Genomic DNA, 20,124 nt, shown 5'->3' on the forward strand with positions numbered 1-20,124 from the left:
GATTAGCATCCAGCGGGGGCCTCTTAGTGAGCCCAAGAGCTCATCAAGAATCGGCTCCAGCAACAGGGCTGGGCGCATTGTTCCATTCTCCGCCCACTCTCGGTGTAAACAAGTCCCTCCTGGTCTCTGCTTGAAATGCACTTTCCTGCGTTTGCTTTGGTGTAACTGGCTTCCCCTGCATGGGCGAATGTGAAGAAGATCCTTAGTAAGTCATTGAAGAAAACCGAGAAGAGGTCGGAGTGGCCTCTGTCGTTCATCAACGATCCAGTCAGGCAGTACTCCTCTGTAAAGCGCCGTTCGTTCACGTCGATTGGCTTTTTTTTGCCTTCATTCGTGCGAGTAGTAAAAGCAGACGCCCCTATTCTGCCGTGACCCGGATTCGAACCGGGGTTGTTGCGGCCACAACGCAAAGTACTGACTACTATACGATCACAGCGAGTTACCGAGACACACGCGGCAGGGCGGAAAGGGCTGTGCTCTCTTCGTGTGACATAATTCGGAAAAGTCCTGACGTTGCATTTCAACTGAGCCCCAGTATACATCGACCCTTCGACACTCTGAGTGACAACTCTCTTGCGTGTTTTCTCATATTTATGTAGTTTGCTTGCTTGATGCCGTGAACAGCATGGTTGTTCGCTGCCATATAGTCTAGCGGTTAGGGTTCCTGGTTTTCACCCAGGCGGTTCGACTCGGTTTTGCCTCCTGCTTTCCAAAAGATCAGCACCGTGTACGAAAGAGCCGCATTAAAACTACTCGAACGTGCAAAACGTGCGAGAAGAGGGGGGCGCTTGTTTCCAACCGAAACTTCTCGCGTGTGAGACGAGCTGATCATCGCTGTGGGAGGGTTACTCTGGTAGACAGGGCTGACCTTCGGCAATAGGATTTATAGTCTCCAAGATGATATTTGCACTTTCTGGAGAGGCGATTTTCTCCACTTCAGTAGCCCGATTTCGTCGATTGCGTGGAGAGGGCTGTAGAATGTGGCGCCGCCTTTCCTGCTCCGTCCATGACAGGCGTGCTGGTCTCTGGAGAGAGAGCACGGTCCATCAGCGCACTCCAATAAAGGCACTGGAAGCAGCTAAATCGCATTGGCGAAGCTCAGCACTGGGCCGCTGGGCACGTCTTACCACCGTTTCCGTAGTGTAGTGGTTATCACGTTCGCCTCACACGCGAAAGGTCCCCGGTTCGAAACCGGGCGGAAACAGACATCTTTTGTCGCCAGGCACAAAAGGGGATTGGGGATTCGCCTAGCGCTGTGATCGAACAGACCCACTGGACCCACCTCTTAGTGTGGCGGGATCTGCACAGTGCATGTCACAGCGCATCCTGCTTTCACTTCAAGGCGCGTCCTGATGCACCCCAGTCTCCCGCGTGACAGGTGGGGACAGGTGACAGGTCCTATACTAACGAGGAAGACATCGCTCTCTCCGACCCCCGGCATCGTGTCCCGACCCACCGTGCTGGAAGCCGACGCGTGCTGTGATTCCTTTACGGAGCAGAAATGACAACCGAGGAGCCGAGAGATCATTTCAGCATTTCGCGTCTGAACGGAAAACACAAACGACCAACTCGGAATGACTTGCCTTTGACGCTTCTCAAAGCGTTCTTTGTGCATCGAACAGACCCACTCACCTCTTAGTGTGGCGGGATCTGCACAGTGCATGTCGCAGCGCTTCCTGCTTTCACTTCAATGTGCTTCCTGATGTCGAGTCGACTGCCGTGCGGAGGCTCTGAAAGCGAGAGCAATGAAAAGGTGCACGACGCTGTGAAAGAAAACAGAGAAGTGAAAGGCAGTCATTTCTCTAAGGAGGTGAAAGAAAAGCTACTCCCCGTCGGGGAATCGAACCCCGGTCTCCCGCGTGACAGGCGGGGATACTTGCCACTATACTAACGAGGAAGACATCGCTCTCTCCAACCCCCGGCATCGTGTCCCGACCCAGCATGCTGGAAGCCGACGCGTGCTGTGATCCCTTTACGGAGCAGAAATGACAACCGAGGAGCCGAGAGATCATGTCAGCATTTCGCGTCTGAACGGAAAACACAAACGACCAACTCGGAATGACTTGCCTTTGACGCTTTTCAAAGTGTTCTTTGTGCACGACGACTGCGCCGCCTAGCAGATACAAAGGGGTTGTACAACTTTGAACTAGCAAATGGAAGAGGGCTAAGCCCCCTCTCTTTTAGCCCAGGTTCGATCTGTCTCCCAGAATCACCAGGGCGCACACACACACACACCCGTGCCGTTGAAGTGCTCTGCTTCATTTCTAAGTGCAACTCAACATTCACTCCTACCCCGAGTGCAGAAAAGACAGCATCCACAGCAACAACAGCTCAGGTCTCTGCACAGGAGCTAAGCTGCCCTCATCTCCTCTGCTCTGCGGCTCCTGCGGAGTGGAGTCCTGCCTGGAGCCGTGTTTGCAGGCGGCGGCTCCCCGCGCCCTGTCTGGGCGTCGTGTCCAAGAGCTCCTGGGAGGAAGAGCGAGCCCTCCCACTCGGGGGCTTTTCCACGGTCTGTGTGAGGAGGGGCGGGTGTGTCCAGTAGCTTATCGAGCGGAAGCCTGGGGCGGCGGAGAGCTGTGATCGTGCAGACCTTGAGGTGTCACCTCTTTGTCTGCTTTCCCGCCCCCCCTCCGCCCAAGCTCTGCTCCAAAGTAGCCCGGCAACCCCTCACACCTGCACGTGTCACAACCTAAGGTGCGGTCATGAGACACCCATGGCGTGTCGTTCTGTTCTTGCTAATTGTTTCCTGCCCGTCGCAGGCAGGAGTCCATGCGAGGAAGATGCGCTGGACAGAGCTCAGAGGGCGCAGCTGGGTGGCTTTCCTTCTGAGTGACGTTCCTGCAACACTCTCCCGCTACTCTTGGTGCGCTCATGCCACAACACAGGAAGGCTGGAGCAGGTGGCTGTGGGCTTTGCGCACTGCCGAAATAGCTCAGTTGGGAGAGCGTTAGACTGAAGATCTAAAGGTCCCTGGTTCGATCCCGGGTTTCGGCATTTTGTTTCATCGCGCCCTTTGTTCCTCTCTCCAGCGCCACCTGCCTAAAGTGACGCGTCCCTTTCTCAGCCCGAAACGCAAGCGAGACACCAGCAGCAGTCCCTACAGGTTTCCGTAGTGTAGCGGCTATCACGTTCGCCTAACACGCGAAAGGTCCCCGGTTCGAGACCGGGCGGAAACAGCCTCGTTTTGCACGCTCCTGTACTTCACAGAGGTCTTGAGCGATCGGTCATTTGTTCCCAATGTATTTCCGGTGCCTTCGTGCACTCTTGTACCAAACGCACGTTCCTTCTGTACGCGGAGCCGATCATTTGCAATTGGGCTGTGCCGACAGACCAGGTCGAGCTCTGTCGGCTCAAAAGCAGCGCAGGACCTGCAAGAACAACAGAAAGATTAGCATCCAGCGGGGGCCTCTTAGTGAGCCCAAGAGCTCATCAAGAATCGGCTCCAGCAACAGGGCTGGGCGCATTTTTCCATTCTCCGCCCACTCTCGGTGTAAACAAGTCCCTCCTGGTCTCTGCTTGAAATGCACTTTCCTGCGTTTGCTTTGGTGTAACTGGCTTCCCCTGCATGGGCGAATGTGAAGAAGATCCTTAGTAAGTCATTGAAGAAAACCGAGAAGAGGTCGGAGTGGCCTCTGTCGTTCATCAACGATCCAGTCAGGCAGTACTCCTCTGTAAAGCGCCGTTCGTTCACGTCGATTGGCTTTTTTTTGCCTTCATTCGTGCGAGTAGTAAAAGCAGACGCCCCTATTCTGCCGTGACCCGGATTCGAACCGGGGTTGTTGCGGCCACAACGCAAAGTACTGACCACTATACGATCACAGCGAGTTACCGAGACACACGCGGCAGGGCGGAAAGGGCTGTGCTCTCTTCGTGTGACATAATTCGGAAAAGTCCTGACGTTGCATTTCAACTGAGCCCCAGTATACATCGACCCTTCGACACTCTGAGTGACAACTCTCTTGCGTGTTTTCTCATATTTATGTAGTTTGCTTGCTTGATGCCGTGAACAGCATGGTTGTTCGCTGCCATATAGTCTAGCGGTTAGGGTTCCTGGTTTTCACCCAGGCGGTTCGACTCGGTTTTGCCTCCTGCTTTCCAAAAGATCAGCACCGTGTACGAAAGAGCCGCATTAAAACTACTCGAACGTGCAAAACGTGCGAGAAGAGGGGGCGCTTGTTTCCAACCGAAACTTCTCGCGTGTGAGACGAGCTGATCATCGCTGTGGGAGGGTTACTCTGGTAGACAGGGCTGACCTTCGGCAATAGGATTTATAGTCTCCAAGATGATATTTGCACTTTCTGGAGAGGCGATTTTCTCCACTTCAGTAGCCCGATTTCGTCGATTGCGTGGAGAGGGCTGTAGAATGTGGCGCCGCCTTTCCTGCTCCGTCCATGACAGGCGTGCTGGTCTCTGGAGAGAGAGCACGGTCCATCAGCGCACTCCAATAAAGGCACTGGAAGCAGCTGAATCGCATTGGCGAAGCTCAGCGCTGGGCCGCTGGGCACGTCTTACCACCGTTTCCGTAGTGTAGTGGTTATCACGTTCGCCTCACACGCGAAAGGTCCCCGGTTTGAAACCGGGCGGAAACAGACATCTTTTGTCGCCAGGCACAAAAGGGGATTGGGGATTCGCCTAGCGCTGTGATCGAACAGACCCACTGGACCCACCTCTTAGTGTGGCGGGATCTGCACAGTGCATGTCACAGCGCATCCTGCTTTCACTTCAAGGCGCGTCCTGATGCACCCCAGTCTCCCGCGTGACAGGTGGGGACAGGTGACAGGTCCTATACTAACGAGGAAGACATCGCTCTCTCCGACCCCCGGCATCGTGTCCCGACCCACCGTGCTGGAAGCCGACGCGTGCTGTGATTCCTTTACGGAGCAGAAATGACAACCGAGGAGCCGAGAGATCATTTCAGCATTTCGCGTCTGAACGGAAAACACAAACGACCAACTCGGAATGACTTGCCTTTGACGCTTCTCAAAGCGTTCTTTGTGCATCGAACAGACCCACTCACCTCTTAGTGTGGCGGGATCTGCACAGTGCATGTCGCAGCGCTTCCTGCTTTCACTTCAATGTGCTTCCTGATGTCGAGTCGACTGCCGTGCGGAGGCTCTGAAAGCGAGAGCAATGAAAAGGTGCACGACGCTGTGAAAGAAAACAGAGAAGTGAAAGGCAGTCATTTCTCTAAGGAGGTGAAAGAAAAGCTACTCCCTGTCGGGGAATCGAACCCCGGTCTCCCGCGTGACAGGCGGGGATACTTGCCACTATACTAACGAGGAAGACATCGCTCTCTCCAACCCCCGGCATCGTGTCCCGACCCAGCATGCTGGAAGCCGAAGCGTGCTGTGATCCCTTTACGGAGCAGAAATGACAACCGAGGAGCCGAGAGATCATGTCAGCATTTCGCGTCTGAACGGAAAACACAAACGACCAACTCGGAATGACTTGCCTTTGACGCTTTTCAAAGTGTTCTTTGTGCACGACGACTGCGCCGCCTAGCAGATACAAAGGGGTTGTACAACTTTGAACTAGCAAATGGAAGAGGGCTAAGCCCCCTCTCTTTTAGCCCAGGTTCGATCTGTCTCCCAGAATCACCAGGGCGCACACACACACACACCCGTGCCGTTGAAGTGCTCTGCTTCATTTCTAAGTGCAACTCAACATTCACTCCTACCCCGAGTGCAGAAAAGACAGCATCCACAGCAACAACAGCTCAGGTCTCTGCACAGGAGCTAAGCTGCCCTCATCTCCTCTGCTCTGCGGCTCCTGCGGAGTGGAGTCCTGCCTGGAGCCGTGTTTGCAGGCGGCGGCTCCCCGCGCCCTGTCTGGGCGTCGTGTCCAAGAGCTCCTGGGAGGAAGAGCGAGCCCTCCCACTCGGGGGCTTTTCCACGGTCTGTGTGAGGAGGGGCGGGTGTGTCCAGTAGCTTATCGAGCGGAAGCCTGGGGCGGCGGAGAGCTGTGATCGTGCAGACCTTGAGGTGTCACCTCTTTGTCTGCTTTCCCGCCCCCCCTCCGCCCAAGCTCTGCTCCAAAGTAGCCCGGCAACCCCTCACACCTGCACGTGTCACAACCTAAGGTGCGGTCATGAGACACCCATGGGGTGTCGTTCTGTTCTTGCTAATTGTTTCCTGCCCGTCGCAGGCAGGAGTCCATGCGAGGAAGATGCGCTGGACAGAGCTCAGAGGGCGCAGCTGGGTGGCTTTCCTTCTGAGTGACGTTCCTGCAACACTCTCCCGCTACTCTTGGTGCGCTCATGCCACAACACAGGAAGGCTGGAGCAGGTGGCTGTGGGCTTTGCGCACTGCCGAAATAGCTCAGTTGGGAGAGCGTTAGACTGAAGATCTAAAGGTCCCTGGTTCGATCCCGGGTTTCGGCATTTTGTTTCATCGCGCCCTTTGTTCCTCTCTCCAGCGCCCCCTTCCTAAAGTGACGCGTCCCTTTCTCAGCCCGAAACGCAAGCGAGACACCAGCAGCAGTCCCTACAGGTTTCCGTAGTGTAGCGGCTATCACGTTCGCCTAACACGCGAAAGGTCCCCGGTTCGAGACCGGGCGGAAACAGCCTCGTTTTGCACGCTCCTGTACTTCACAGAGGTCTTGAGCGACCGGTCATTTGTTCCCAATGTATTTCCGGTGCCTTCGTGCACTCTTGTACCAAACGCACGTTCCTTCTGTACGCGGAGCCGATCATTTGCAATTGGGCTGTGCCGGCAGACCAGGTCGAGCTCTGTCGGCTCAAAAGCAGCGCAGGACCTGCAAGAACAACAGAAAGATTAGCATCCAGCGGGGGCCTCTTAGTGAGCCCAAGAGCTCATCAAGAATCGGCTCCAGCAACAGGGCTGGGCGCATTGTTCCATTCTCCGCCCACTCTCGGTGTAAACAAGTCCCTCCTGGTCTCTGCTTGAAATGCACTTTCCTGCGTTTGCTTTGGTGTAACTGGCTTCCCCTGCATGGGCGAATGTGAAGAAGATCCTTAGTAAGTCATTGAAGAAAACCGAGAAGAGGTCGGAGTGGCCTCTGTCGTTCATCAACGATCCAGTCAGGCAGTACTCCTCTGTAAAGCGCCGTTCGTTCACGTCGATTGGCTTTTTTTTGCCTTCATTCGCGCGAGTAGTAAAAGCAGACGCCCCTATTCTGCCGTGACCCGGATTCGAACCGGGGTTGTTGCGGCCACAACGCAAAGTACTGACCACTATACGATCACAGCGAGTTACCGAGACACACGCGGCAGGGCGGAAAGGGCTGTGCTCTCTTCGTGTGACATAATTCGGAAAAGTCCTGACGTTGCATTTCAACTGAGCCCCAGTATACATCGACCCTTCGACACTCTGAGTGACAACTCTCTTGCGTGTTTTCTCATATTTATGTAGTTTGCTTGCTTGATGCCGTGAACAGCATGGTTGTTCGCTGCCATATAGTCTAGCGGTTAGGGTTCCTGGTTTTCACCCAGGCGGTTCGACTCGGTTTTGCCTCCTGCTTTCCAAAAGATCAGCACCGTGTACGAAAGAGCCGCATTAAAACTACTCGAACGTGCAAAACGTGCGAGAAGAGGGGGCGCTTGTTTCCAACCGAAACTTCTCGCGTGTGAGACGAGCTGATCATCGCTGTGGGAGGGTTACTCTGGTAGACAGGGCTGACCTTCGGCAATAGGATTTATAGTCTCCAAGATGATATTTGCACTTTCTGGAGAGGCGATTTTCTCCACTTCAGTAGCCCGATTTCGTCGATTGCGTGGAGAGGGCTGTAGAATGTGGCGCCGCCTTTCCTGCTCCGTCCATGACAGGCGTGCTGGTCTCTGGAGAGAGAGCACGGTCCATCAGCGCACTCCAATAAACGCACTGGAAGCAGCTAAATCGCATTGGCGAAGCTCAGCGCTGGGCCGCTGGGCACGTCTTACTACCGTTTCCGTAGTGTAGTGGTTATCACGTTCGCCTCACACGCGAAAGGTCCCCGGTTCGAAACCGGGCGGAAACAGATATCTTTTGTCGCCAGGCACAAAAGGGGATTGGGGATTCGCCTAGCGCTGTGATCGAACAGACCCACTGGACCCACCTCTTAGTGTGGCGGGATCTGCACAGTGCATGTCACAGCGCATCCTGCTTTCACTTCAAGGCGCGTCCTGATGCACCCCAGTCTCCCGCGTGACAGGTGGGGACAGGTGACAGGTCCTATACTAACGAGGAAGACATCGCTCTCTCCGACCCCCGGCATCGTGTCCCGACCCACCGTGCTGGAAGCCGACGCGTGCTGTGATTCCTTTACGGAGCAGAAATGACAACCGAGGAGCCGAGAGATCATTTCAGCATTTCGCGTCTGAACGGAAAACACAAACGACCAACTCGGAATGACTTGCCTTTGACGCTTCTCAAAGCGTTCTTTGTGCATCGAACAGACCCACTCACCTCTTAGTGTGGCGGGATCTGCACAGTGCATGTCGCAGCGCTTCCTGCTTTCACTTCAATGTGCTTCCTGATGTCGAGTCGACTGCCGTGCGGAGGCTCTGAAAGCGAGAGCAATGAAAAGGTGCACGACGCTGTGAAAGAAAACAGAGAAGTGAAAGGCAGTCATTTCTCTAAGGAGGTGAAAGAAAAGCTACTCCCCGTCGGGGAATTGAACCCCGGTCTCCCGCGTGACAGGCGGGGATACTTGCCACTATACTAACGAGGAAGACATCGCTCTCTCCAACCCCCGGCATCGTGTCCCGACCCAGCATGCTGGAAGCCGACGCGTGCTGTGATCCCTTTACGGAGCAGAAATGACAACCGAGGAGCCGAGAGATCATGTCAGCATTTCGCGTCTGAACGGAAAACACAAACGACCAACTCGGAATGACTTGCCTTTGACGCTTTTCAAAGTGTTCTTTGTGCACGACGACTGCGCCGCCTAGCAGATACAAAGGGGTTGTACAACTTTGAACTAGCAAATGGAAGAGGGCTAAGCCCCCTCTCTTTTAGCCCAGGTTCGATCTGTCTCCCAGAATCACCAGGGCGCACACACACACACACCCGTGCCGTTGAAGTGCTCTGCTTCATTTCTAAGTGCAACTCAACATTCACTCCTACCCCGAGTGCAGAAAAGACAGCATCCACAGCAACAACAGCTCAGGTCTCTGCACAGGAGCTAAGCTGCCCTCATCTCCTCTGCTCTGCGGCTCCTGCGGAGTGGAGTCCTGCCTGGAGCCGTGTTTGCAGGCGGCGGCTCCCCGCGCCCTGTCTGGGCGTCGTGTCCAAGAGCTCCTGGGAGGAAGAGCGAGCCCTCCCACTCGGGGGCTTTTCCACGGTCTGTGTGAGGAGGGGCGGGTGTGTCCAGTAGCTTATCGAGCGGAACCCTGGGGCGGCGGAGAGCTGTGATCGTGCAGACCTTGAGGTGTCACCTCTTTGTCTGCTTTCCCGCCCCCCCTCCGCCCAAGCTCTGCTCCAAAGTAGCCCGGCAACCCCTCACACCTGCACGTGTCACAACCTAAGGTGCGGTCATGAGACACCCATGGCGTGTCGTTCTGTTCTTGCTAATTGTTTCCTGCCCGTCGCAGGCAGGAGTCCATGCGAGGAAGATGCGCTGGACAGAGCTCAGAGGGCGCAGCTGGGTGGCTTTCCTTCTGAGTGACGTTCCTGCAACACTCTCCCGCTACTCTTGGTGCGCTCATGCCACAACACAGGAAGGCTGGAGCAGGTGGCTGTGGGCTTTGCGCACTGCCGAAATAGCTCAGTTGGGAGAGCGTTAGACTGAAGATCTAAAGGTCCCTGGTTCGATCCCGGGTTTCGGCATTTTGTTTCATCGCGCCCTTTGTTCCTCTCTCCAGCGCCACCTGCCTAAAGTGACGCGTCCCTTTCTCAGCCCGAAACGCAAGCGAGACACCAGCAGCAGTCCCTACAGGTTTCCGTAGTGTAGCGGCTATCACGTTCGCCTAACACGCGAAAGGTCCCCGGTTCGAGACCGGGCGGAAACAGCCTCGTTTTGCACGCTCCTGTACTTCACAGAGGTCTTGAGCGACCGGTCATTTGTTCCCAATGTATTTCCGGTGCCTTCGTGCACTCTTGTACCAAACGCACGTTCCTTCTGTACGCGGAGCCGATCATTTGCAATTGGGCTGTGCCGACAGACCAGGTCGAGCTCTGTCGGCTCAAAAGCAGCGCAGGACCTGCAAGAACAACAGAAAGATTAGCATCCAGCGGGGGCCTCTTAGTGAGCCCAAGAGCTCATCAAGAATCGGCTCCAGCAACAGGGCTGGGCGCATTGTTCCATTCTCCGCCCACTCTCGGTGTAAACAAGTCCCTCCTGGTCTCTGCTTGAAATGCACTTTCCTGCGTTTGCTTTGGTGTAACTGGCTTCCCCTGCATGGGCGAATGTGAAGAAGATCCTTAGTAAGTCATTGAAGAAAACCGAGAAGAGGTCGGAGTGGCCTCTGTCGTTCATCAACGATCCAGTCAGGCAGTACTCCTCTGTAAAGCGCCGTTCGTTCACGTCGATTGGCTTTTTTTTGCCTTCATTCGCGCGAGTAGTAAAAGCAGACGCCCCTATTCTGCCGTGACCCGGATTCGAACCGGGGTTGTTGCGGCCACAACGCAAAGTACTGACCACTATACGATCACAGCGAGTTACCGAGACACACGCGGCAGGGCGGAAAGGGCTGTGCTCTCTTCGTGTGACATAATTCGGAAAAGTCCTGACGTTGCATTTCAACTGAGCCCCAGTATACATCGACCCTTCGACACTCTGAGTGACAACTCTCTTGCGTGTTTTCTCATATTTATGTAGTTTGCTTGCTTGATGCCGTGAACAGCATGGTTGTTCGCTGCCATATAGTCTAGCGGTTAGGGTTCCTGGTTTTCACCCAGGCGGTTCGACTCGGTTTTGCCTCCTGCTTTCCAAAAGATCAGCACCGTGTACGAAAGAGCCGCATTAAAACTACTCGAACGTGCAAAACGTGCGAGAAGAGGGGGCGCTTGTTTCCAACCGAAACTTCTCGCGTGTGAGACGAGCTGATCATCGCTGTGGGAGGGTTACTCTGGTAGACAGGGCTGACCTTCGGCAATAGGATTTATAGTCTCCAAGATGATATTTGCACTTTCTGGAGAGGCGATTTTCTCCACTTCAGTAGCCCGATTTCGTCGATTGCGTGGAGAGGGCTGTAGAATGTGGCGCCGCCTTTCCTGCTCCGTCCATGACAGGCGTGCTGGTCTCTGGAGAGAGAGCACGGTCCATCAGCGCACTCCAATAAACGCACTGGAAGCAGCTAAATCGCATTGGCGAAGCTCAGCGCTGGGCCGCTGGGCACGTCTTACTACCGTTTCCGTAGTGTAGTGGTTATCACGTTCGCCTCACACGCGAAAGGTCCCCGGTTCGAAACCGGGCGGAAACAGATATCTTTTGTCGCCAGGCACAAAAGGGGATTGGGGATTCGCCTAGCGCTGTGATCGAACAGACCCACTGGACCCACCTCTTAGTGTGGCGGGATCTGCACAGTGCATGTCACAGCGCATCCTGCTTTCACTTCAAGGCGCGTCCTGATGCACCCCAGTCTCCCGCGTGACAGGTGGGGACAGGTGACAGGTCCTATACTAACGAGGAAGACATCGCTCTCTCCGACCCCCGGCATCGTGTCCCGACCCACCGTGCTGGAAGCCGACGCGTGCTGTGATTCCTTTACGGAGCAGAAATGACAACCGAGGAGCCGAGAGATCATTTCAGCATTTCGCGTCTGAACGGAAAACACAAACGACCAACTCGGAATGACTTGCCTTTGACGCTTCTCAAAGCGTTCTTTGTGCATCGAACAGACCCACTCACCTCTTAGTGTGGCGGGATCTGCACAGTGCATGTCGCAGCGCTTCCTGCTTTCACTTCAATGTGCTTCCTGATGTCGAGTCGACTGCCGTGCGGAGGCTCTGAAAGCGAGAGCAATGAAAAGGTGCACGACGCTGTGAAAGAAAACAGAGAAGTGAAAGGCAGTCATTTCTCTAAGGAGGTGAAAGAAAAGCTACTCCCCGTCGGGGAATTGAACCCCGGTCTCCCGCGTGACAGGCGGGGATACTTGCCACTATACTAACGAGGAAGACATCGCTCTCTCCAACCCCCGGCATCGTGTCCCGACCCAGCATGCTGGAAGCCGACGCGTGCTGTGATCCCTTTACGGAGCAGAAATGACAACCGAGGAGCCGAGAGATCATGTCAGCATTTCGCGTCTGAACGGAAAACACAAACGACCAACTCGGAATGACTTGCCTTTGACGCTTTTCAAAGTGTTCTTTGTGCACGACGACTGCGCCGCCTAGCAGATACAAAGGGGTTGTACAACTTTGAACTAGCAAATGGAAGAGGGCTAAGCCCCCTCTCTTTTAGCCCAGGTTCGATCTGTCTCCCAGAATCACCAGGGCGCACACACACACACACCCGTGCCGTTGAAGTGCTCTGCTTCATTTCTAAGTGCAACTCAACATTCACTCCTACCCCGAGTGCAGAAAAGACAGCATCCACAGCAACAACAGCTCAGGTCTCTGCACAGGAGCTAAGCTGCCCTCATCTCCTCTGCTCTGCGGCTCCTGCGGAGTGGAGTCCTGCCTGGAGCCGTGTTTGCAGGCGGCGGCTCCCCGCGCCCTGTCTGGGCGTCGTGTCCAAGAGCTCCTGGGAGGAAGAGCGAGCCCTCCCACTCGGGGGCTTTTCCACGGTCTGTGTGAGGAGGGGCGGGTGTGTCCAGTAGCTTATCGAGCGGAACCCTGGGGCGGCGGAGAGCTGTGATCGTGCAGACCTTGAGGTGTCACCTCTTTGTCTGCTTTCCCGCCCCCCCTCCGCCCAAGCTCTGCTCCAAAGTAGCCCGGCAACCCCTCACACCTGCACGTGTCACAACCTAAGGTGCGGTCATGAGACACCCATGGCGTGTCGTTCTGTTCTTGCTAATTGTTTCCTGCCCGTCGCAGGCAGGAGTCCATGCGAGGAAGATGCGCTGGACAGAGCTCAGAGGGCGCAGCTGGGTGGCTTTCCTTCTGAGTGACGTTCCTGCAACACTCTCCCGCTACTCTTGGTGCGCTCATGCCACAACACAGGAAGGCTGGAGCAGGTGGCTGTGGGCTTTGCGCACTGCCGAAATAGCTCAGTTGGGAGAGCGTTAGACTGAAGATCTAAAGGTCCCTGGTTCGATCCCGGGTTTCGGCATTTTGTTTCATCGCGCCCTTTGTTCCTCTCTCCAGCGCCACCTGCCTAAAGTGACGCGTCCCTTTCTCAGCCCGAAACGCAAGCGAGACACCAGCAGCAGTCCCTACAGGTTTCCGTAGTGTAGCGGCTATCACGTTCGCCTAACACGCGAAAGGTCCCCGGTTCGAGACCGGGCGGAAACAGCCTCGTTTTGCACGCTCCTGTACTTCACAGAGGTCTTGAGCGACCGGTCATTTGTTCCCAATGTATTTCCGGTGCCTTCGTGCACTCTTGTACCAAACGCACGTTCCTTCTGTACGCGGAGCCGATCATTTGCAATTGGGCTGTGCCGACAGACCAGGTCGAGCTCTGTCGGCTCAAAAGCAGCGCAGGACCTGCAAGAACAACAGAAAGATTAGCATCCAGCGGGGGCCTCTTAGTGAGCCCAAGAGCTCATCAAGAATCGGCTCCAGCAACAGGGCTGGGCGCATTGTTCCATTCTCCGCCCACTCTCGGTGTAAACAAGTCCCTCCTGGTCTCTGCTTGAAATGCACTTTCCTGCGTTTGCTTTGGTGTAACTGACTTCCCCTGCATGGGCGAATGTGAAGAAGATCCTTAGTAAGTCATTGAAGAAAACCGAGAAGAGGTCGGAGTGGCCTCTGTCGTTCATCAACGATCCAGTCAGGCAGTACTCCTCTGTAAAGCGCCGTTCGTTCACGTCGATTGGCTTTTTTTTGCCTTCATTCGCGCGAGTAGTAAAAGCAGACGCCCCTATTCTGCCGTGACCCGGATTCGAACCGGGGTTGTTGCGGCCACAACGCAAAGTACTGACCACTATACGATCACAGCGAGTTACCGAGACACACGCGGCAGGGCGGAAAGGGCTGTGCTCTCTTCGTGTGACATAATTCGGAAAAGTCCTGACGTTGCATTTCAACTGAGCCCCAGTATACATCGACCCTTCGACACTCTGAGTGACAACTCTCTTGCGTGTTTTCTCATATTTATGTAGTTTGCTTGCTTGATGCCGTGAACAGCATGGTTGTTCGCTGCCATATAGTCTAGCGGTTAGGGTTCCTGGTTTTCACCCAGGCGGTTCGACTCGGTTTTGCCTCCTGCTTTCCAAAAGATCAGCACCGTGTACGAAAGAGCCGCATTAAAACTACTCGAACGTGCAAAACGTGCGAGAAGAGGGGGCGCTTGTTTCCAACCGAAACTTCTCGCGTGTGAGACGAGCTGATCATCGCTGTGGGAGGGTTACTCTGGTAGACAGGGCTGACCTTCGGCAATAGGATTTATAGTCTCCAAGATGATATTTGCACTTTCTGGAGAGGCGATTTTCTCCACTTCAGTAGCCCGATTTCGTCGATTGCGTGGAGAGGGCTGTAGAATGTGGCGCCGCCTTTCCTGCTCCGTCCATGACAGGCGTACTGGTCTCTGGAGAGAGAGCACGGTCCATCAGCGCACTCCAATAAAGGCACTGGAAGCAGCTAAATCGCAGTGGCGAAGCTTAGCGCTGGGCCGCTGGGCACGTCTTACCACCGTTTCCGTAGTGTAGTGGTTATCACGTTCGCCTCACACGCGAAAAGTCCCCGGTTCGAAACCGGGCGGAAACAGACATCTTTTGTCGCCAGGCACAAAAGGGGATTGGGGATTCGCCTAGCGCTGTGATCGAACAGACCCACTGGACCCACCTCTTAGTGTGGCGGGATCTGCACAGTGCATGTCACAGCGCATCCTGCTTTCACTTCAAGGCGCGTCCTGATGCACCCCAGTCTCCCGCGTGACAGGTGGGGACAGGTGACAGGTCCTATACTAACGAGGAAGACATCGCTCTCTCCGACCCCCGGCATCGTGTCCCGACCCACCGTGCTGGAAGCCGACGCGTGCTGTGATTCCTTTACGGAGCAGAAATGACAACCGAGGAGCCGAGAGATCATTTCAGCATTTCGCGTCTGAACGGAAAACACAAACGACCAACTCGGAATGACTTGCCTTTGACGCTTCTCAAAGCGTTCTTTGTGCATCGAACAGACCCACTCACCTCTTAGTGTGGCGGGATCTGCACAGTGCATGTCGCAGCGCTTCCTGCTTTCACTTCAATGTGCTTCCTGATGTCGAGTCGACTGCCGTGCGGAGGCTCTGAAAGCGAGAGCAATGAAAAGGTGCACGACGCTGTGAAAGAAAACAGAGAAGTGAAAGGCAGTCATTTCTCTAAGGAGGTGAAAGAAAAGCTACTCCCCGTCGGGGAATCGAACCCCGGTCTCCCGCGTGACAGGCGGGGATACTTGCCACTATACTAACGAGGAAGACATCGCTCTCTCCAACCCCCGGCATCGTGTCCCGACCCAGCATGCTGGAAGCCGACGCGTGCTGTGATCCCTTTACGGAGCAGAAATGACAACCGAGGAGCCGAGAGATCATGTCAGCATTTCGCGTCTGAACGGAAAACACAAACGACCAACTCGGAATGACTTGCCTTTGACGCTTTTCAAAGTGTTCTTTGTGCACGACGACTGCGCCGCCTAGCAGATACAAAGGGGTTGTACAACTTTGAACTAGCAAATGGAAGAGGGCTAAGCCCCCTCTCTTTTAGCCCAGGTTCGATCTGTCTCCCAGAATCACCAGGGCGCACACACACACACACCCGTGCCGTTGAAGTGCTCTGCTTCATTTCTAAGTGCAACTCAACATTCACTCCTACCCCGAGTGCAGAAAAGACAGCATCCACAGCAACAACAGCTCAGGTCTCTGCACAGGAGCTAAGCTGCCCTCATCTCCTCTGCTCTGCGGCTCCTGCGGAGTGGAGTCCTGCCTGGAGCCGTGTTTGCAGGCGGCGGCTCCCCGCGCCCTGTCTGGGCGTCGTGTCCAAGAGCTCCTGGGAGGAAGAGCGAGCCCTCCCACTCGGGGGCTTTTCCACGGTCTGTGTGAGGAGGGGCGGGTGTGTCCAGTAGCTTATCGAGCGGAAGCCTGGGGCGGCGGAGAGCTGTGATCGTGCAGACCTTGAGGTGTCACCTCTTTGTCTGCTTTCCCGCCCCCCCTCCGCCCAAGCTCTGCTCCAAAGTAGCCCGGCAACCCCTCACACCTGCACGTGTCACAACCTAAGGTGCGGTCATGAGACACCCATGGGGTGTCGTTCTGTTCTTGCTAATTGTTTCCTGCCCGTCGCAGGCAGGAGTCCATGCGAGGAAGATGCGCTGGACAGAGCTCAGAGGGCGCAGCTGGGTGGCTTTCCTTCTGAGTGACGTTCCTGCAACACTCTCCCGCTACTCTTGGTGCGCTCATGCCACAACACAGGAAGGCTGGAGCAGGTGGCTGTGGGCTTTGCGCACTGCCGAAATAGCTCAGTTGGGAGAGCGTTAGACTGAAGATCTAAAGGTCCCTGGTTCGATCCCGGGTTTCGGCATTTTGTTTCATCGCGCCCTTTGTTCCTCTCTCCAGCGCCACCTGCCTAAAGTGACGCGTCCCTTTCTCAGCCCGAAACGCAAGCGAGACACCAGCAGCAGTCCCTACAGGTTTCCGTAGTGTAGCGGCTATCACGTTCGCCTAACACGCGAAAGGTCCCCGGTTCGAGACCGGGCGGAAACAGCCTCGTTTTGCACGCTCCTGTACTTCACAGAGGTCTTGAGCGACCGGTCATTTGTTCCCAATGTATTTCCGGTGCCTTCGTGCACTCTTGTACCAAACGCACGTTCCTTCTGTACGCGGAGCCGATCATTTGCAATTGGGCTGTGCCGACAGACCAGGTCGAGCTCTGTCGGCTCAAAAGCAGCGCAGGACCTGCAAGAACAACAGAAAGATTAGCATCCAGCGGGGGCCTCTTAGTGAGCCCAAGAGCTCATCAAGAATCGGCTCCAGCAACAGGGCTGGGCGCATTGTTCCATTCTCCGCCCACTCTCGGTGTAAACAAGTCCCTCCTGGTCTCTGCTTGAAATGCACTTTCCTGCGTTTGCTTTGGTGTAACTGACTTCCCCTGCATGGGCGAATGTGAAGAAGATCCTTAGTAAGTCATTGAAGAAAACCGAGAAGAGGTCGGAGTGGCCTCTGTCGTTCATCAACGATCCAGTCAGGCAGTACTCCTCTGTAAAGCGCCGTTCGTTCACGTCGATTGGCTTTTTTTTGCCTTCATTCGCGCGAGTAGTAAAAGCAGACGCCCCTATTCTGCCGTGACCCGGATTCGAACCGGGGTTGTTGCGGCCACAACGCAAAGTACTGACCACTATACGATCACAGCGAGTTACCGAGACACACGCGGCAGGGCGGAAAGGGCTGTGCTCTCTTCGTGTGACATAATTCGGAAAAGTCCTGACGTTGCATTTCAACTGAGCCCCAGTATACATCGACCCTTCGACACTCTGAGTGACAACTCTCTTGCGTGTTTTCTCATATTTATGTAGTTTGCTTGCTTGATGCCGTGAACAGCATGGTTGTTCGCTGCCATATAGTCTAGCGGTTAGGGTTCCTGGTTTTCACCCAGGCGGTTCGACTCGGTTTTGCCTCCTGCTTTCCAAAAGATCAGCACCGTGTACGAAAGAGCCGCATTAAAACTACTCGAACGTGCAAAACGTGCGAGAAGAGGGGGCGCTTGTTTCCAACCGAAACTTCTCGCGTGTGAGACGAGCTGATCATCGCTGTGGGAGGGTTACTCTGGTAGACAGGGCTGACCTTCGGCAATAGGATTTATAGTCTCCAAGATGATATTTGCACTTTCTGGAGAGGCGATTTTCTCCACTTCAGTAGCCCGATTTCGTCGATTGCGTGGAGAGGGCTGTAGAATGTGGCGCCGCCTTTCCTGCTCCGTCCATGACAGGCGTGCTGGTCTCTGGAGAGAGAGCACGGTCCATCAGCGCACTCCAATAAAGGCACTGGAAGCAGCTAAATCGCATTGGCGAAGCTCAGCGCTGGGCCGCTGGGCACGTCTTACCACCGTTTCCGTAGTGTAGTGGTTATCACGTTCGCCTCACACGCGAAAGGTCCCCGGTTCGAAACCGGGCGGAAACAGACATCTTTTGTCGCCAGGCACAAAAGGGGATTGGGGATTCGCCTAGCGCTGTGATCGAACAGACCCACTGGACCCACCTCTTAGTGTGGCGGGATCTGCACAGTGCATGTCACAGCGCATCCTGCTTTCACTTCAAGGCGCGTCCTGATGCACCCCAGTCTCCCGCGTGACAGGTGGGGACAGGTGACAGGTCCTATACTAACGAGGAAGACATCGCTCTCTCCGACCCCCGGCATCGTGTCCCGACCCACCGTGCTGGAAGCCGACGCGTGCTGTGATTCCTTTACGGAGCAGAAATGACAACCGAGGAGCCGAGAGATCATTTCAGCATTTCGCGTCTGAACGGAAAACACAAACGACCAACTCGGAATGACTTGCCTTTGACGCTTCTCAAAGCGTTCTTTGTGCATCGAACAGACCCACTCACCTCTTAGTGTGGCGGGATCTGCACAGTGCATGTCGCAGCGCTTCCTGCTTTCACTTCAATGTGCTTCCTGATGTCGAGTCGACTGCCGTGCGGAGGCTCTGAAAGCGAGAGCAATGAAAAGGTGCACGACGCTGTGAAAGAAAACAGAGAAGTGAAAGGCAGTCATTTCTCTAAGGAGGTGAAAGAAAAGCTACTCCCCGTCGGGGAATCGAACCCCGGTCTCCCGCGTGACAGGCGGGGATACTTGCCACTATACTAACGAGGAAGACATCGCTCTCTCCAACCCCCGGCATCGTGTCCCGACCCAGCATGCTGGAAGCCGACGCGTGCTGTGATCCCTTTACGGAGCAGAAATGACAACCGAGGAGCCGAGAGATCATGTCAGCATTTCGCGTCTGAACGGAAAACACAAACGACCAACTCGGAATGACTTGCCTTTGACGCTTTTCAAAGTGTTCTTTGTGCACGACGACTGCGCCGCCTAGCAGATACAAAGGGGTTGTACAACTTTGAACTAGCAAATGGAAGAGGGCTAAGCCCCCTCTCTTTTAGCCCAGGTTCGATCTGTCTCCCAGAATCACCAGGGCGCACACACACACACACCCGTGCCGTTGAAGTGCTCTGCTTCATTTCTAAGTGCAACTCAACATTCACTCCTACCCCGAGTGCAGAAAAGACAGCATCCACAGCAACAACAGCTCAGGTCTCTGCACAGGAGCTAAGCTGCCCTCATCTCCTCTGCTCTGCGGCTCCTGCGGAGTGGAGTCCTGCCTGGAGCCGTGTTTGCAGGCGGCAGCTCCCCGCGCCCTGTCTGGGCGTCGTGTCCAAGAGCTCCTGGGAGGAAGAGCGAGCCCTCCCACTCGGGGGCTTTTCCACGGTCTGTGTGAGGAGGGGCGGGTGTGTCCAGTAGCTTATCGAGCGGAAGCCTGGGGCGGCGGAGAGCTGTGATCGTGCAGACCTTGAGGTGTCACCTCTTTGTCTGCTTTCCCGCCCCCCCTCCGCCCAAGCTCTGCTCCAAAGTAGCCCGGCAACCCCTCACACCTGCACGTGTCACAACCTAAGGTGCGGTCATGAGACACCCATGGGGTGTCGTTCTGTTCTTGCTAATTGTTTCCTGCCCGTCGCAGGCAGGAGTCCATGCGAGGAAGATGCGCTGGACAGAGCTCAGAGGGCGCAGCTGGGTGGCTTTCCTTCTGAGTGACGTTCCTGCAACACTCTCCCGCTACTCTTGGTGCGCTCATGCCACAACACAGGAAGGCTGGAGCAGGTGGCTGTGGGCTTTGCGCACTGCCGAAATAGCTCAGTTGGGAGAGCGTTAGACTGAAGATCTAAAGGTCCCTGGTTCGATCCCGGGTTTCGGCATTTTGTTTCATCGCGCCCTTTGTTCCTCTCTCCAGCGCCACCTGCCTAAAGTGACGCGTCCCTTTCTCAGCCCGAAACGCAAGCGAGACACCAGCAGCAGTCCCTACAGGTTTCCGTAGTGTAGCGGCTATCACGTTCGCCTAACACGCGAAAGGTCCCCGGTTCGAGACCGGGCGGAAACAGCCTCGTTTTGCACGCTCCTGTA

At 55.2% G+C, this 20,124-nt stretch overlaps 28 non-coding genes across 28 annotated transcripts; 18 read left to right on the top strand and 10 right to left on the bottom strand.

The window, feature by feature from the left end:
* Positions 1–1,131: 1,131 nt before the first annotated feature.
* trnav-cac (transfer RNA valine (anticodon CAC)) lies at positions 1,132–1,204 on the top strand. Its single transcript has one exon. It is a non-coding gene; the product is annotated as a tRNA-Val (tRNA).
* Positions 1,205–1,825: 621 nt separating this feature from the next.
* Positions 1,826–1,897, bottom strand: trnad-guc (transfer RNA aspartic acid (anticodon GUC)). The gene has a single exon. It is a non-coding gene; the product is annotated as a tRNA-Asp (tRNA).
* Positions 1,898–2,921: 1,024 nt separating this feature from the next.
* trnaf-gaa (transfer RNA phenylalanine (anticodon GAA)) lies at positions 2,922–2,994 on the top strand. Its single transcript has one exon. It is a non-coding gene; the product is annotated as a tRNA-Phe (tRNA).
* Positions 2,995–3,103: 109 nt separating this feature from the next.
* trnav-aac (transfer RNA valine (anticodon AAC)) lies at positions 3,104–3,176 on the top strand. Its single transcript has one exon. It is a non-coding gene; the product is annotated as a tRNA-Val (tRNA).
* A 574-nt stretch (positions 3,177–3,750) lies between these two features.
* Positions 3,751–3,822, bottom strand: trnah-gug (transfer RNA histidin (anticodon GUG)). Its single transcript has one exon. It is a non-coding gene; the product is annotated as a tRNA-His (tRNA).
* Positions 3,823–4,516: 694 nt separating this feature from the next.
* trnav-cac (transfer RNA valine (anticodon CAC)) lies at positions 4,517–4,589 on the top strand. The gene has a single exon. It is a non-coding gene; the product is annotated as a tRNA-Val (tRNA).
* A 1,717-nt stretch (positions 4,590–6,306) lies between these two features.
* Positions 6,307–6,379, top strand: trnaf-gaa (transfer RNA phenylalanine (anticodon GAA)). Its single transcript has one exon. It is a non-coding gene; the product is annotated as a tRNA-Phe (tRNA).
* A 109-nt stretch (positions 6,380–6,488) lies between these two features.
* trnav-aac (transfer RNA valine (anticodon AAC)) lies at positions 6,489–6,561 on the top strand. Its single transcript has one exon. It is a non-coding gene; the product is annotated as a tRNA-Val (tRNA).
* Positions 6,562–7,135: 574 nt separating this feature from the next.
* Positions 7,136–7,207, bottom strand: trnah-gug (transfer RNA histidin (anticodon GUG)). The gene has a single exon. It is a non-coding gene; the product is annotated as a tRNA-His (tRNA).
* Positions 7,208–7,901: 694 nt separating this feature from the next.
* Positions 7,902–7,974, top strand: trnav-cac (transfer RNA valine (anticodon CAC)). The gene has a single exon. It is a non-coding gene; the product is annotated as a tRNA-Val (tRNA).
* Positions 7,975–8,595: 621 nt separating this feature from the next.
* Positions 8,596–8,667, bottom strand: trnad-guc (transfer RNA aspartic acid (anticodon GUC)). Its single transcript has one exon. It is a non-coding gene; the product is annotated as a tRNA-Asp (tRNA).
* A 1,024-nt stretch (positions 8,668–9,691) lies between these two features.
* On the top strand, positions 9,692–9,764 carry trnaf-gaa (transfer RNA phenylalanine (anticodon GAA)). The gene has a single exon. It is a non-coding gene; the product is annotated as a tRNA-Phe (tRNA).
* A 109-nt stretch (positions 9,765–9,873) lies between these two features.
* trnav-aac (transfer RNA valine (anticodon AAC)) lies at positions 9,874–9,946 on the top strand. The gene has a single exon. It is a non-coding gene; the product is annotated as a tRNA-Val (tRNA).
* Positions 9,947–10,520: 574 nt separating this feature from the next.
* On the bottom strand, positions 10,521–10,592 carry trnah-gug (transfer RNA histidin (anticodon GUG)). The gene has a single exon. It is a non-coding gene; the product is annotated as a tRNA-His (tRNA).
* A 694-nt stretch (positions 10,593–11,286) lies between these two features.
* Positions 11,287–11,359, top strand: trnav-cac (transfer RNA valine (anticodon CAC)). Its single transcript has one exon. It is a non-coding gene; the product is annotated as a tRNA-Val (tRNA).
* Positions 11,360–11,980: 621 nt separating this feature from the next.
* Positions 11,981–12,052, bottom strand: trnad-guc (transfer RNA aspartic acid (anticodon GUC)). Its single transcript has one exon. It is a non-coding gene; the product is annotated as a tRNA-Asp (tRNA).
* Positions 12,053–13,076: 1,024 nt separating this feature from the next.
* Positions 13,077–13,149, top strand: trnaf-gaa (transfer RNA phenylalanine (anticodon GAA)). Its single transcript has one exon. It is a non-coding gene; the product is annotated as a tRNA-Phe (tRNA).
* Positions 13,150–13,258: 109 nt separating this feature from the next.
* trnav-aac (transfer RNA valine (anticodon AAC)) lies at positions 13,259–13,331 on the top strand. The gene has a single exon. It is a non-coding gene; the product is annotated as a tRNA-Val (tRNA).
* Positions 13,332–13,905: 574 nt separating this feature from the next.
* trnah-gug (transfer RNA histidin (anticodon GUG)) lies at positions 13,906–13,977 on the bottom strand. Its single transcript has one exon. It is a non-coding gene; the product is annotated as a tRNA-His (tRNA).
* Positions 13,978–14,671: 694 nt separating this feature from the next.
* trnav-cac (transfer RNA valine (anticodon CAC)) lies at positions 14,672–14,744 on the top strand. The gene has a single exon. It is a non-coding gene; the product is annotated as a tRNA-Val (tRNA).
* Positions 14,745–15,365: 621 nt separating this feature from the next.
* Positions 15,366–15,437, bottom strand: trnad-guc (transfer RNA aspartic acid (anticodon GUC)). The gene has a single exon. It is a non-coding gene; the product is annotated as a tRNA-Asp (tRNA).
* A 1,024-nt stretch (positions 15,438–16,461) lies between these two features.
* On the top strand, positions 16,462–16,534 carry trnaf-gaa (transfer RNA phenylalanine (anticodon GAA)). The gene has a single exon. It is a non-coding gene; the product is annotated as a tRNA-Phe (tRNA).
* Positions 16,535–16,643: 109 nt separating this feature from the next.
* Positions 16,644–16,716, top strand: trnav-aac (transfer RNA valine (anticodon AAC)). The gene has a single exon. It is a non-coding gene; the product is annotated as a tRNA-Val (tRNA).
* Positions 16,717–17,290: 574 nt separating this feature from the next.
* On the bottom strand, positions 17,291–17,362 carry trnah-gug (transfer RNA histidin (anticodon GUG)). The gene has a single exon. It is a non-coding gene; the product is annotated as a tRNA-His (tRNA).
* A 694-nt stretch (positions 17,363–18,056) lies between these two features.
* trnav-cac (transfer RNA valine (anticodon CAC)) lies at positions 18,057–18,129 on the top strand. Its single transcript has one exon. It is a non-coding gene; the product is annotated as a tRNA-Val (tRNA).
* A 621-nt stretch (positions 18,130–18,750) lies between these two features.
* Positions 18,751–18,822, bottom strand: trnad-guc (transfer RNA aspartic acid (anticodon GUC)). Its single transcript has one exon. It is a non-coding gene; the product is annotated as a tRNA-Asp (tRNA).
* A 1,024-nt stretch (positions 18,823–19,846) lies between these two features.
* On the top strand, positions 19,847–19,919 carry trnaf-gaa (transfer RNA phenylalanine (anticodon GAA)). The gene has a single exon. It is a non-coding gene; the product is annotated as a tRNA-Phe (tRNA).
* A 109-nt stretch (positions 19,920–20,028) lies between these two features.
* trnav-aac (transfer RNA valine (anticodon AAC)) lies at positions 20,029–20,101 on the top strand. Its single transcript has one exon. It is a non-coding gene; the product is annotated as a tRNA-Val (tRNA).
* Positions 20,102–20,124: the final 23 nt, after the last annotated feature.

The sequence above is a fragment of the Lepisosteus oculatus genome, chromosome 14 (assembly GCF_040954835.1).
Source record: "Lepisosteus oculatus isolate fLepOcu1 chromosome 14, fLepOcu1.hap2, whole genome shotgun sequence".
In the NCBI taxonomy this organism is placed as follows: Eukaryota; Metazoa; Chordata; class Actinopteri; order Semionotiformes; family Lepisosteidae; genus Lepisosteus; species Lepisosteus oculatus.